The sequence below is a fragment of the Monodon monoceros genome, unplaced genomic scaffold (assembly GCF_005190385.1).
Source record: "Monodon monoceros isolate NGI ecotype Baffin Bay Population unplaced genomic scaffold, NGI_Narwhal_1 Super_Scaffold_15, whole genome shotgun sequence".
NCBI classification, from domain to species: Eukaryota; Metazoa; Chordata; class Mammalia; order Artiodactyla; family Monodontidae; genus Monodon; species Monodon monoceros.
In genome coordinates, this window is record NW_021703771.1 from 30,528,894 (window position 1) to 30,543,839 (window position 14,946).

The window sequence follows — 14,946 nt, forward strand, 5'->3', positions numbered from 1 at the left end:
CAAAGGAATTTTGCTAATGCTAAGAATGTTTGAAATGCTTGTGTTTCTAGCTGTAAGATGCTAACGATAAGGTTATACCTAGAAGGAGGTGAGATCGTCAGCTGTCTGGTTAATTCAGTCCCCCTAACTAGCCAATTTAAATATTCGGTCAGAAAGTGCATTTTATATGCAGAAAACTCGTTTGACTGCCTTCACATCTAAGTAAGCCAGATAGCAGTACCTCTAAGCTTCTCTTTGGGATATATAGGCCTAGCTGTGGTGTACCTAGGATGAAGATGTTAAGCGACTGTTTCATTCCTTGATAGCTGCAGGTAATTTACTTATGGGCTTCTGAGCGAATAGGAGTCAGTGAGGTGACCCCTGTAAACTGAGACGATGAGGGGCACACAGAACACACATTAGTGACTGCTGAGAGCCTCGCACAGATGTAGGCAGGAGCAATATGCCAAGTGTTCAACACAGACCCTAAGAACGGGCACCGGTTGCAGGTCGTGGTTCAGAGTCCTGAGGGTCCCCTTCTGGGCCAGGCCTTTAGTTTCAGGACAGTGAGGGGGAGGCCAGGGCAGCAGGTGTAGGGGGCAGTGGGTGGGAGGCAGGCGTGCTTATGGCAGCAGCCATTTACCACTGGTACAAAAGCAGTGATCTCTTAACAGTCAGTCAAACCAGTGCACCCCAACTGAAAATTATCCTTGAATATTGGTATAGAATCTGGTTTCCACCCACAAGGAGTTGTTTTTGGTTTTTTTTGCGGTATGCGGGCCTCTCACTGCTGTGGCCTCTCCCATTGCGGAGCACAGGCTCTGGACGCACAGGCTCAGCGGCCATGGCTCACGGGCCCAGCCGCTCCGCGGCATGTGGGATCCTCCCGGACCGGGGCACGAACCCGTGTCCCCTGCATCAGCAGGCGGACTCTCAACCACTGCGCCACCAGGGAAGCCCCCCATGAGGAGTTTTAATGAGTACGCAGTCCCATTCAGCAGAACATCCCAGCCAGACTCAACATTAGACCAACCGACCAGAGGGGAGAGTCCAGAAAATGGACTGGGCCCCGTATGTCTGTGACTAGATCCAGCATACAATCTCAGATCCTGCCTGAAACTCTAATCCCTGCCTGGCTTCAGTAGGATCGAGTGGTGCCTGTTGGAGGCTGTTGACACATATCACACAGAGGAATCAAAGGGCTCCCTTTAAATAATCAGCAATTGGGGTGTCATGCTTCTGGAAGGTTCTTCACACACCTCTGACACAAGGTTACTCTTCGCAGCAAAACCCAGCTCTCAAAATCCAATTCCAGAACGTAATGCAAGCTCTACACGTAAATGACAGAACTGACACTGCCTCGGTTATTTGGCCATTCTAATCCCTTACAGTCAGTAGCAACATCTTCCTTCCGTCAGACTAACTTTCCTCCCTCTCTTTCCCTTCAACTCCCCCGGCCCTGCCACACACACCCAACCTTCTCTCCACAATGTTTATTAAAACCAACTATGTGCTAGGGACAGGAAGTAACTTTAAACAGGAGGTCATTTTAACACTTAACTGCACACCAGTATTTCATCCAAGGTCCAGCCCAAGATCCTCCCACCCACAGCAAACTGCTTTCACTCTGTGGGTGCGAGGGTGATGCGCACAACGGGAGATGCATGCTGTGGAGGTAGGTTACTGTAGGAAGAGTGAATCTTGGAGGAAAGATCCTTACAACAAAGAAAAGCCATCCGTCACACAGCCGTGAAAAGCTTTGCCACAGTGATACCAAAGCCTTCTCTTTGTGCACATGTTTCGGTGGCCCTGATAAGAACAGGCTACTGTGGTCTTATCCACGCAAGTGCCATCTGACGAGTTGATCTCAGGTACCTACACAAGTCAGATGGTCTGTCACTAACCTGACTTCAATCCCATCTGACTTAGGTATCAGTCAAAAGTAGGCTGGTTTACCTAGCAAAAATTCTTTTTTAAAAATGATCATACTTATGGATGTTAGAAGACCATCTATGCCCTTTCCATTAGAGGGATCCCTTAGAAACACCTGATTGCTCATTTAACTTTCGTTTGTATCCTGAACATATTTATCCTTGACTCTGAACTCCTGCCGTAAAATAAGACAGCAGTTTGGTTAGTTATCTATAAATAAGAAAGCAAGATCTATTAACCTAATTTCTCTATGTAAGTCTTCCCCTTCTACCTGAATGCTTTTCTCTTTCTTTCATTAAAGGCAGCTCCCCGTGACCTTTAAATTCAGTTAGAAAAGTTAATCCTCTGGTTAATCTGAACCAATTGGTTTCTGAAACACCACTCAGCGACAAACCATTATTTCTAGCTCTGTTTTTAATTGGTTAGAATGTTACTGCTGTGAGATTCAGTAGCTGTCAGATACGCCCGCTAGCCAGTCTGAGCTTTCTGGATGTATTCCAAGTCATTAAAGCAATAAAGCAACATCTCCTGCTCAAGCCCGGGATATTTATCCTGAACCCAAGCCCAGTGCTCTCTCTTGCTCTTATTTAATTAAGGCCTAAAGAACACTGGAAGAACTGAAGATTGGGGACAAGCACACTTTGGGGGAAAAAAAAAAATCTGAGGTTCAGCTTTTTTATGTTAAACGCTCTTTTTGAATTAGTGAAATTGCCATACACATCACAACTTAGCACTGATGCTAAATATACGTTTTCATGACTTTTGTCTCAGCTTTGAGTTTCCCCCTTTACCAAAGAGCCCAAAGGAACCCAATATGTCTCAGAGTTAGAGTATTACTGATTTAACCTCAAACAAATAATTTATGACAATTATTTCACTCTTATAAAGAAAAGAAGATCCTGTGTTTTCTTTTTAATTGTCCTATTAGGACCTGAGGAGCCACAGCTAATAACAGATGATCATTTCAGTCATCCTTTTAAATGATCACCAGATCAAAAGAGATCATCACATACATTTTTTCAGCTCTGTATGTACCTAGTGAGGGGCTGCATCAGAATCCTGGATTGAGGTCTCAGCTTCCCCCTGAGTGGCTGAGTGATCATGCTTTAGAGACTCAAGTTCTCTGGATCCCAGTGGCCTCATCTATATGATAGCCGTAAAATACTATTTATCTTAGAGTTTTCTAAGTGGTGAGTAGTCATGAAAAAACATATAGGACAGTCTTAGAAAACACTGACAGTGATGCTGTCAAAATTTTATTAACATAAAATCTCACATTAAAGGAGTCCTTGGAGCGACAGGCAGAGTCAGATGTATTCCCTTAAATGGGAGAAGCTTATTCGTCTTGAGATCTTTCTTCCCTTCACTCTACCCAGGTGCTCCCAGCTGCCCGTCTCCTAGTGTCTCATGCCCAGAGTTCCTGGTCTAGCTTCTTGTCTTCTCCTGGGCCCTTGATTGGCCTGAGTTGATTAAGTGGGGAGTGGTCGAGAGGATGTTTCTGCCCCACTACTGATGTTTCCTTCCATGTGGAAATGTCCCTGCCGGTGAAACCCTCCTGGTCCCGTTCCCTCTCTCACTCACTCCGTCGTTTGGAAGGTGGAGTCACTTATCACACTGGTAAATGTGGAAAGGATGAACTGGGTGTGCTTGGCCCAACGCTTCCCTCATTGTCTCAGTGCCACGTATCATTGTTACTCCCAAGCACATGACAAGCTCCACGGTAAAGGCCCTGAGCCAGGAGGTATGGTCCCTGGCAGTTGCCCATCACGGGGCTGGTAATTCTGTCTAATTCTGTGCTTGGTGTTACAGGTCTCCTTGTCTGCAGATTTGAGCCAGATTCTCCACTGCGAGTTTGATCAGTTTGGTCTTCTTTCTCTCTTTCTCTTTTGTTTTATTTAATTGATTCAGATCTCGGATGAAGAAGATGGGTCTTATTTATTTCCTGTTCCTCAAACCCTCCAAACTTACAAACCTATACTTCTAGCCGATACTCTGTGCTGAGCTTCATATGCATATACCAACTGTCCTTTAAAGAATTCTAGCTGTTATGTTCCATTAGTCCCTAAAATTCATGCCCAAAAAACCTAAACCAAACAAACTAATGTCTTTATCTTTCACCCGTCTCATTAGATTGCAATCATGTATTTGCATGTCTCAGTATGAGTACCCCGAGGGCAGGGATCTGGCATAACTCCAACACTCACCTAATGTGTAGAGCGTGGTGGAGGCTCAAGAAGGTTTACCGAGTGAAGGAGCAACAGCGAAACTGCTGGAATGTGAGTGCAGTGGACCAGCTGACTTTTTTTTTTTAATACAGCAGATTCTTATAGTTATCTATTTTATACTTATTAGTGTATATAGGTCAATCCCAATCTCCCAATTCATCCCACCACCACCACCACCCCTCACCCCCCCCCAACTTCCCCCCTTGGTGTCCATTCTGCTGTCTGCCCTCTGGTTCAGCTGCCTTTTGTGTCCCCGCCCTCTTCAGCTGCCCCAGCTCCGCACTGACCCAAAGGTCCCAGGTCAGGGCTACCAGCAGAGCTACACAAAGACTGCCGAGCACACAGAAGGTGAGAAGTCAACTCCAAGGGCCCTCAGCTCAGAACTGAGCACCAGCCCAGCACAGCTATTCTGCTAACGTAGATGACCCCGTCATTGTGTCACTAGACTGGAGGGCACACCATCCTCATCCCCTGGACCTCTGTGCATCCCCTAATTGGGCTCCATTCCTCTGATGGACCCCTAAACGCTTCCACTGCATTCTCTGGATCACACCCAAATCCCCTTTATCCTTCACTTCCTCTCCCAGCATTCCTTCCTCTTTCTTATTCTAAATAAAATCTGACCATACCCTGAAGGCACTGCCTGCCCTGCAGCCTTAAGGAGTGGAAGCTATTTTTCTTGCACTCTACCCACAGGTGGACCTGGAGCTGAGGTAGCCTCCTTCCTCCTCATTTCCTTCCAGATCACTCACCCTCTCTCCTGACTTTAAGGCTTCAGCGCTTTTGAGGCTCTTGCTATCAGCCATACCAACCAGAATTTCTACCAACCCCCAGTCATCCCGTTCATTCCTCAAAGATGCTACACCAGGATGGCTGTCCCCTCTTCACACTACTTCAGTCTTGGTGATTCTTATATCCAAGGGGATGACACTTCTGATATACCAGCTTCTCTCTCCAATGACTTGTCCTCTACCTTATCTCAGTCATTTTTTCTTGTGGTCGTATTCCAGACTTTGTCATTACCAATATCTGTAAACTCCCATAATCTCAATTACAAGCCTCCTTCTATCTTTTCTGCTTATTCTCTCTAGTACCCTGATTTCCATAACATTTCACCTGGGACCCCCAATGCATTGACTTCACACCCTCTTCACTATTCACTATTCCCTTCGTGTCTTCATTTCTTTCCTAATCCAATGACATTTTGACAAATATATAATGGAAATGTGAAAGTAAAAACTGTAGAATAAAAAAGAGAAATAAGGGAAAAAATATTTTAAAATCCAAAACAATAATCCTAACATGCATATTGAAAAATCCTAAATATTTCCTCAGAATTTTGGGATTTATTTTCCTTCTACTGTTAGACCAGGAAGTCAACCTTCAGGACTATGTTTAGTCAGGGTTTCAGGGCTATTCTTTCATTAGTCTTTGTATCAGGTAGATAATTTAGGAGCCCTTCACACAGCAACAAAAATTGTCAAGGCCTCAAAATCCAAGTTGTTTTGATGGTATAGAACAAACAAAAAATTTTGTCAAGTTAAATTACATTAATTTGACAAAATTTCTTACTCTAAAGGTCCCTGTGATAAAATAATTCTATGAAAAGTTATAGTCAAATTCATTTCTGGAACCCATTCTGCTGCTGGGCAGACAAACTCAACATTAATTTTAGCTTTCTTCTGAGGCATCTGACGAAGTGACTGGTAACTTCATTAGAGTAGGTGGATGTGGCTGTTATTATGTATTAACAATCAATTCTGAAGGGAGAAAGACGTACCCAACAGTGCTGAGATGAAAGAAGCACTAACTTATGACTGTTCTGTGTGAAAACAAACCATTTGACAGAAGTATACATTATAATAATTTGGAAACTCATTTAAAATAATTCATTCACATTCAACTACAGATGCAAAATAGCATGGGAAATAAAGTGAGTAAAAGCTTACCTTAAAATTTTACCTTAAAAATAATTTCCTATATTGGTTACGTCTACTACAGGGAAAAAAAAAAAGACGGGAAGAAAATGATGCCATCAAATACAGAGGGGAAAACAATTAGAGTGAAAATACCAATTAAGTAGCAAGGCTATACAACATTGGGTTAAAATGAGAAAAATTCAGGGATATTTGGAGATTAAGATGTGTGTGTGTGTGTGTGTGTGTGTGTGTGTGTGTATCACTGTGAATTTAGTAAGAAATAACATTCTGTTATTTTCTTCTGTACCTTTTAAATTTTACCACTATGGAATGAAATGCATTGGAATTGACACAGAAAGGATGGATCCTTATTAACTATTTGCCTAGACAGGGAAAAAAAAAAAAATCAATTAAGTACCAAGAGAGCCGTAAACTGGCCCAGGTCTGGAACTTGTAAAACTTCCAAGGGAAATTGGAACAAAGAAAAGATGCTAATTTCTCACAGTAGAGGGGAAACATCCTTTTAATTGGATCAGATTATTTTTTATCTCCTGGATTTTGAAGACTGACCAGAACAATAAGTACCTCCAATAAATTTTGACAATATCAAAGTGACTCAGAGATTAGAGAATTCTACCATTCTTTTACCTGACAGGTAGCAAGGATCAGGGAACTAACAGAGGGCTGGTGTCAGCAGTACTGAGTAACATTCATGAGGCAGTAGCTACTGGGAAACCTCACAAAGATTTCAGAACTTCTTTGGGCCTCCATTTTCCCTGTTTTTTGGAATTCATACTTTGTATAGGCAGAATTTATATGATGACTTTAACTGCTCTATAACACACATAAGCAAACAAATACATACATGTATACATATATGTATACATATATGTATACTCTATGTGTATATACATAGCTATATATATACTTTTTTTTTACTTCTTACCGTGGGTCCTAAATTCATTAGAAAGTTGATAACAAATAATACAAATGGATAATTTTGTTCTAATGTCTCCATCCATTTTCCCAAGAAGAATTGGTCAGTAAAACTGATCGCCCCACTTTATAATGTTGATGAAGAGACAATGGCTGAGTTTTAGCTTAACGTGAAAACTTGGTTAATTTTTTTTCATTTAAAGAAAAATTTTGCTCTTTTCTGATTATGAAAGTAGTATATGCTCATTGTAGAAAATTGGAAAGGAAAAAATAATCATCCATAATCTTACCATGCAGAGGCATCAATTAACATTTTGGCAGATGACTTCCAATATTTTTCTACATTTTTTATTTTACCTATCTGAGATTTTACTGTAAAAGCAATTTTATACATACCTTTTAAAAGTTAATCCCATAAACTTTGCCCCATTCAAAACTTTTATAAACATTAACAGATTATGAGTAAGCTTGGCAAGGGGCCAAGGAAGGTTAAAATAATTAGATTTCTTTTTTTGTGAGATTGTCCTCAGCAGAATGCATTTGTGGGAGTGAAGTTGGAGACATGGCAAAAAATAAGGAAGCTGTTGCAATAACCCAAGAGGTTGGTGATGAATGGTGGTATTGAGGGGGAGGAAAGGACAGAGTGAAGATATATCAAGGGGATAGAATCTATTGCCTCAATTTTCTGGGCAACTTAAAGCCAGTTGGTGGTGTTACTGCACCCATTTTCTGAGACACGCGGTTCTGCTTTATCTTTCTCCTTTCTCCTTTCCCTTCTACTTCTCACTTACCTTATTCTCTAGTCTTTTCCCCAATGTTCCTTCTTCTGTTACTCATACCAGATCTACCCATGACACCTAAGTTATGGTTTGACTCTTTGGTCTTCTTCCAGATTTCAGGACCCCAAAGGCCCTGTGGGAATAATGCAATCTGACAGAGGAGGGGTCTAATGTAGGTGTCAGAGCCACTGATTTAATAAAAATTCGTAAACCACAAAACAATCTCTAACGAGGCACTGACACTAAAAACCCTAACAGGAGAAATTCCCGTATTTACTCCATCAGAGAAGACCATTCAAGATAAACAGTAACACGTAAACCTGAGGGAGGTGGGGGAGAATCAACAATGATTGTAATAATTACAATTCTTACCAATCTGATGGGAATTGATGCATTCACTAAATAAAGTAAATTCTATAGTAAAGGATGGCACAGTAGGAAAAATTTCCAGGCATCTGAATAAGATTAATAGGCAGTGTGATGAGCACCTGAGGCTAAGAATATCAGATTTTAAAACCCTCAGATCCGTGTGTCTCATCTGTGGATGTTCACTATTTGCCTGAGGAATGGGTGGTGGTGCTGTTCACTACAGTGGAAAAGTGTCTTTTACTGGAAGGCAGTAGAAAGTAGTGACTAGAAAAGACTGTGGTCAACTCAGCGCCGTCCCCAGTTCCTTCTGAACTCTCCCTTGCATCACAGGGGAGAAGCCTGGGAACTCTATGTTCCAGAATTTTCTGTCTGCGGGGATACTGATTAGATTCCATCAGTGAGAGTCACTCCCATGAAATTTAGAAGGTGAAAGAGAAGAGAAAACTTTAGTCTCTGGCAATGGCTAGCGTACTGACATTAGCAGGCAAAACACATGGAATTTTTCTGGCAGCTTCCAGGCATCCACCTAAGAATCAACCAATTTGTGCGGCAGAAAGTTGAAATCACCAATGGCGACTTTTCCTGCAATTCCGACCTATCTAGATATTCTGAAAACCTTATCCCAGTGACTAAGGAAAATAAGCTTCCAAAACAATGTTAGCTGTTCCCTTTATATATAATGAGGTAGGATAATACTGGCAATAATGTGCTCAACAAATACCTGTCTCCCCTGTCCTTGTGGCTGGTGTGTGCTCTCCTTAGAATGAAGTATAGCAGAAGCCACAACTCAGAATGTGCTATTGGGCAGGAATAATAAAAGTGTGATTTCTGGGCTTCCCTGGTGGCGCAGTGGTTGAGAGTCCGCCTGCCGATGCAGGGGACACGGGTTCGTGCCCCGGTCCGGGAAGATCCCACATGCCGCGGAGCGGCTGCCCCCGTGAGCCGTGACTGCTGAGCCTGCGCGTCCGGAGCCTGTGCTCCGCAACGGGAGAGGCCACAACAGTGAGAGGCCCGCGTACCGCAAAAAAAAAACTATAAGACCCAACTATATGCTGCTTACAAGAAACAAACTTTTAAAGAATGAACTAGAACTCTGGACAAGGCCAGTGATCTGTGGCATGACCAGGGCTGGATTTGATTACCACAAAAATTCTCTGGATGGATGATGAAATAGAGGCTTGAGTGGCTGCTGGTTAGAGTAGAAATTGGGAAATCTCATCCTTCCAACTCTTGTTTTGTGCTCCTAGAATCTGATTCTCAGGGAACTTCCTTCCTCTCTAGTTCTCTGTGGGTGGGCAGTAAATATTCCAAAGAAGGAAGGAAGTTGGGAGACCAACTGTTGAAGATGATTAATTCAAAGAGAAGCAGGACCAGATTAATCCGACTTTATCCTCAAGGAAGAAAAGACCTAAAGTGTGAATTCATTAGAAGCTTCTCTGTGACATTAGTTTAAAGGAGTTACAAAATGGAAGAGGAGCTGACCCCAGATGGGCTTTATGATGGAAACGTTAAATATTTCAGAGCATGGTGTATAACAGAGACGCTTGGCAGAGTGGTCTGTTAGAATGTATGCAGAGGGACTTAACAATCCCACTGGGGGCTCACAGGGGAGGTAGTGAAGATTGCTGTAGTTATGCTTCTGCCCAGGAAGAGGCTGTTGGTATCACGAAGGCTCACCGGCTTCTGCTTAACCAGAATTTGAGCAAAGTCATACTCTGTAGTTTTTCACTAAAAGCCACGTCTCCGAGTCACTAGCTCCATAAGGAAGGGCAACGATGTGAATTACTCCCCAGAGTAGATCTTACTATGGTTCAGGAAGAGGTGACAGGGTGGCCCTCTGGGAATGAGCTGGGATGATGGGCTGTCCTCTGATTCTCATGGGGGTTTCCCCACAGAGTACAAATGCTTTCCATGTACCCATATCATTCAAGATTCCTAAAAGTACACCTCTTTCTTCTTTCTTTTCATGGAAACTTCAACTTATTTTCATTTCCCTATTCTGTTGTTTCCAGTGGAGTTAAAAAACAATTTCAATTAGCCAATTTAGAGACAGTAATTATCTGTTATTTCTTCTTTTATTGACTTTATTTAATTGAATAATGTAAGTAAGAATCTCCCACTTTTCAAAATTGAGGTTCTGCCACATAGCACAGGGAGATCAGCTCCGTGCTTTGTGACCACCTAGAGGGGTGGGATAGGGAGGGTGGGAGGGAGACTCAAGAGAGAGGATATATGGGGATATATGTACATGTATAGCTGATTCACTTTGTTATACAGCAGAAACTAACACACCATTGTAAAGCTATTATACTCCAACAAAGATGTTAAAAAAAAAGTAGTTTTCTTATTTATCATTTTTTTCTTTTCTATAAAGGAGAGATTTTAAAATTTAGCCTTAGGGTCAATTTTTTATGCTAAATATTCAAATACAAGAAGGAATAACAATTATGGTTTTTAAATATGTGGTATTCATACCTGTTGCTGTATGTAGGGAAAGAAACTTACCTGAATGAATTTATAGGGACATTGACCGTTTACCTTCTACATGCCAGGTGCTAACATAAGCGTATTTTATGAATTATTTCAGTTAATCCTCACAATAAACCTTAGGACTACTGTTATCGCCATTTTACAGATGAGAAAACTAACCCTTAGAGGTATTTAATAACTTGCCCAAGGTTACACCACTAAAATGTAAAAGGACTAGGATTAGAATCTAAGCAATCTGATTCTAGAGCCTGCACTCTTAACCATGAAGCACACTGCCTCCAAGAATAAAGAATGTTTTCTGTGGCACCAGCTTCCAGCCCTCTATAAAAATGGCGCCAAGCCTTCTCGTTGTGAGACAGCAATTCATCCTCCCCAACCAAATCAGCCTTTGCTGTTGGCCAGATAGCCCTCAACCTCCCACCACCCAGCATATGTTTGGTCTCCAGGGCACAGGTCCTGCGCCTTCCTCACCACCCAGCCGTGACCAGAGTAGACACCCAGATCTCACCAACGGCTCCTGCGGTAACACAGGTGAGGCCATATCATGGCACCTCTCAGGGAGGGAGTTACAAACCTTACGGGGAAGCACATCACCCCAAATGTCTTTGAACTACGTGGATTACTTTGTAAATTATCATATTATGAGACTCAGAAGTTATAATAGTGAAAGATTTACAGTAATTTATTTAATCTCCAGCCTGAGTTGATGACGACCATATCACCTTTCTACCTCCACCAGGGCAATGTGCTGTCATCTCTACTTGGCCATAATATACAATCTTTCGTTTGTAAGGAGCTTTCAAGTTTACAAAGTGCTTTCCCATCAATTTCTAGCTGAATTTTCACAATAACTGACCAGTTTAATCCCACTGTCCCCATTTACAGATGAACACATTGCAGTTCAGAAAGATGAAGTGCCTTGGCTCAAGGTCACACAGAAAGAGCAGACTTTACACCTAAAACCCACGTCTTCTGTCTCAGAATCTAGAGTGCATTGCTATTACGATGTTACTCAAGGTAGAATTTCACCTTTATTTGTTTTCATTTCCTGAGGTAATATGTATCCTACACACTTTGCTGTGTCCTCTATCTGGCTTTTAAGTAGGTAATGACCACCTAATCAACCTTGATGACTCCAGTCTTAGATAATCCCTTCTGTCTGCAAGAGTCACTGTCATCTTCTAAATAACTTTGAGATTATTCTTCACGTTTATAGCCAGAATTCAGCAAATTTGTAAGAATACACAACTTTTAAGAAATTGAATAAGAGCCATTTTAGTGTTATTGTAGTCAGATTACTGGATTAAGTAGGGTGGAAAATGAACCCCCAAGAGTGTACATTTGGGCAAGTCAGTGCCCTTCCCCGAGCTCAGTTTTCACATTTGAAATCCAAGGGCATTGGATTAGCATTAGATCATCCCTAGACTCTCACAGTTTCTGAGTCTGATCTTTCAAGCTGAGGTCTAAAGGAAAGCTGTGAACGTGGAGACAACAGGAAGCCAGCAGGAAGAAAGGGAATAAAGCAGGCTCCTGTCACCTCTGAACCACCACCCCTGGGTTCCAGGTCACACAAGGTAAGAGCTGGGGAGAATGTGGAAAGCTCATGGGGCCACTGTCAGAGGTGTTCCTGCACAGTCTCACCTCAGCCCCACAGCCTTGCCCCCGAGTCTCTGTAGACGCCCAGAGAAGGGGCTTCAGCATCCTTTTCAGAAACGGCTATCTACTGCCAGTAAGGTCTTCCTTATGTGTCTCCTTGACCATCCACATCATCTATGCCTTGCTCCTTTTCTTCCAGTTCCTGTGGTTGAAAAATCTTTGATGACAGCCAGTGGTATAATAGCCAAAAGAGAAGCTGTTTGGCCAAGATTGGGACTCAAACTTTAGAGACTGTGCAGGGAAACTTTCTTAAGGTTCAGTCACAGTGGAGGATGTCATGGTTGAGTCTCAGCATCCAACTTACCCTTCCCAGATGTTCATCCGCCCTGTGGTTTGGGGGCTTAGCTCCAAGCTCAGGTTCTGAGACACATAAGCCAAGGGTGGGATTGTGGTGTTTTTCTCATCTCTCTTGCCAGTAACTGGTTTAGAAACCCAGGCTTGGGCCAATCAGCAAAAGGCCTTAGTCCGATGGCAGGGAATGATTTGTGCAGGGATTGACTCTCCCATGTAATCTCTGGGACCTCTTGTCTACTACATGACCCTTGCCCCTTCAAGTCCCCCACACCAGCCTCCTTGTTGTTTCTTGAACATGAACATGCCCTGAGGCTCTTCAATGCACTGTTTCCTCCACCTGGAGTGATTCTCTACACCCAGTCTAATGCTAACTCTCCTTCGAGTCTTTGCTCAACTACCACCTTCTCAATGAGACCCACTCTGACCACCCTATCTGAAGTTACAACCAACTCCTTCATCACTCTAGGTTTCTTTGTTTTCCTCCTCCCCCCCATAATACTTTTAAAGCATCCTATATAATGTAATTATTCATTACATTTATCGTTACATGGCCCCTCTCTCAGGTGTAAGGCCCCTGGCAGGGAGCTTTGTCTTGTTCACTGCTTCACCCCAAGTGCTTACCTGCCTGCCATGGTCAACACTCAATGGCTTCCTTATTGCACACTTGTGCAATCGGTCACAATCTGGATCCATTTTACCTGGGTAGACTTTACCTGCCTACAATTTTATGAAGCTCAAAGAAGAAGAGGTCACTGCAGGGGTGACTGGACTAAAATGAGGATAAAGCCAGAGAACAGAAGTGGCAAATCAGTGGAACCCAACATGGGACTTTACATTTTGAAATGCGGGGTGCTGTGTAACCCACCGCCAGAGGAAATGCAAAGGGCCAGGAAGATGAGGAGCTTGTCCAGTGTGATAACTAGAACTCTTGTCCAGAGGCTGTTAACTGACCTCTAGAGTTCTCTACACTTTAAACCACTTCTTAAAAAACAAACAAGCAAGAAACATCTCTTTTTTTTTTTTGCGGTACGCGGGCCTCTCACTGTTGCGGCCTCTCCCGTTGTAGAGCACAGGTTCCAGACGCGCAGGCTCAGCGGCCATGGCTCACAGGCCCAGCCGCTCCGCGGCATGTGGGATCTTCCCGGACCGGGGCACGAACCCGTGTCCCCTGCATCGGCAGGCGGACTCTCAACCACTGCGCCACCACGGAAGCCCAAAACATCTCTCTTAAATCCATGCATGGTCGTCCTGTGTGGTATGCAGGGAATAATTTTGCTCTAAAGAGTTACTTTTGGTACTTTCTTTCTCCCCACAGAAAACATGGTTTTCTCCTGGAGACAGTGCCATAAGACAAATCTTCCCACGTCTGAGACATTGTGTCTTTCCTGGCGTTGTGGTCTTCCCATCTTCCTTTCTCCTGCCCCCTTTGAGGCTACATATGATGAAGAGATGCGGCTTTGGTCGTCATAACAGGTTTGGGCCTGCCATGCCTGGGCAAGAGCTATGAGGAAGCTTTTCCCTGAGGGGGCGAAATGAATCCCAGGTCTCCCATAGCATTTGGATTCTCAAGCTTTCAAAAATTCTCCATGAACATGGGCCAGAAACAACACAGGCTATCTCAATTTCGTCTAAACATAAAATAAATTTAAAGAAATCCATCGTGCTAAAATTATAATATGGAACCCATGGGCATTCTGAAGTGCTACCTGGAGGTTTGCTGTGGAAATTCTATGAGATGTTGTTCTGTGAGCTGTAGCATTATCATAAAAACAGTGGGGCCTTGCAAGTGGCTGCTTTTCTCTCTCTGAAAGGGCTGTGGGAGGACATAAGCAGAATTTAGGTGTACAGTTTGGGGAAAAAAAAGAATTTTAGAGAAGTAGATGGATTTGGGGGTGTATACAAATTCCACAAAGATTTACAGGCACCCTGTAACTTCAGAGCCAATTGGGAAAAACAGAACCTCAGTATGAAAAAAAAAAAAAAAAAAAAAAAGGCTCACTGGGCCCAGTGGTAGGAGGCTGACACCCGTCCTGAGGGCACAGATCTTTTGTGTGGTGATCGCAGGCCTTCCCAGGGCTAACTGAGTGAGGGACACAGCATGGCATGCGCCAGGACCCCAGAACTTGACACTGTAGCCCAGTCAGAATATATCCTCACCTTTCCTGGCAAAATCTCACACACCTATCCCCTTAGGCAAGTCTAGACCAATATTAGTAAGAAAAAAATGTATTCACAATGATAACACATCCCACCCTCACACACACACGACCCTGACGACCTGAAGTGATGCTATTTAAAACAGTACGCTAAGAGAAATAATTAGAAAATATTTTACAAAGCGGAAGAAACAATCATTTTAAAATCTGA